The sequence below is a fragment of the Mandrillus leucophaeus genome, unplaced genomic scaffold (genome assembly GCF_000951045.1).
Source record: "Mandrillus leucophaeus isolate KB7577 unplaced genomic scaffold, Mleu.le_1.0 Scaffold227, whole genome shotgun sequence".
Taxonomy (NCBI): Eukaryota; Metazoa; Chordata; class Mammalia; order Primates; family Cercopithecidae; genus Mandrillus; species Mandrillus leucophaeus.
The window spans coordinates 1,818,412-1,818,623 of NW_012102332.1; positions in this window are offsets into that span (position 1 = coordinate 1,818,412).

Sequence of the window (212 nt, forward strand, 5' to 3'; positions counted from 1 at the left end):
AGGGAAAGTTCAAAGACAAGGAAGGATTTTATGGGTGACATCAGTACATGCTCATTAATCTCTAGTGGGTAATGAAATAGTATTATTATATCATAATATAATGTCCTCTAAAAGGTCTCAAAGCAATAATACTTCAGAGCAACTAGATTTGTTTTCTAAATATCATTCTCTATTAAAAGGAACCAAGGGGGCCGGGCACGGTGGCTCATGCC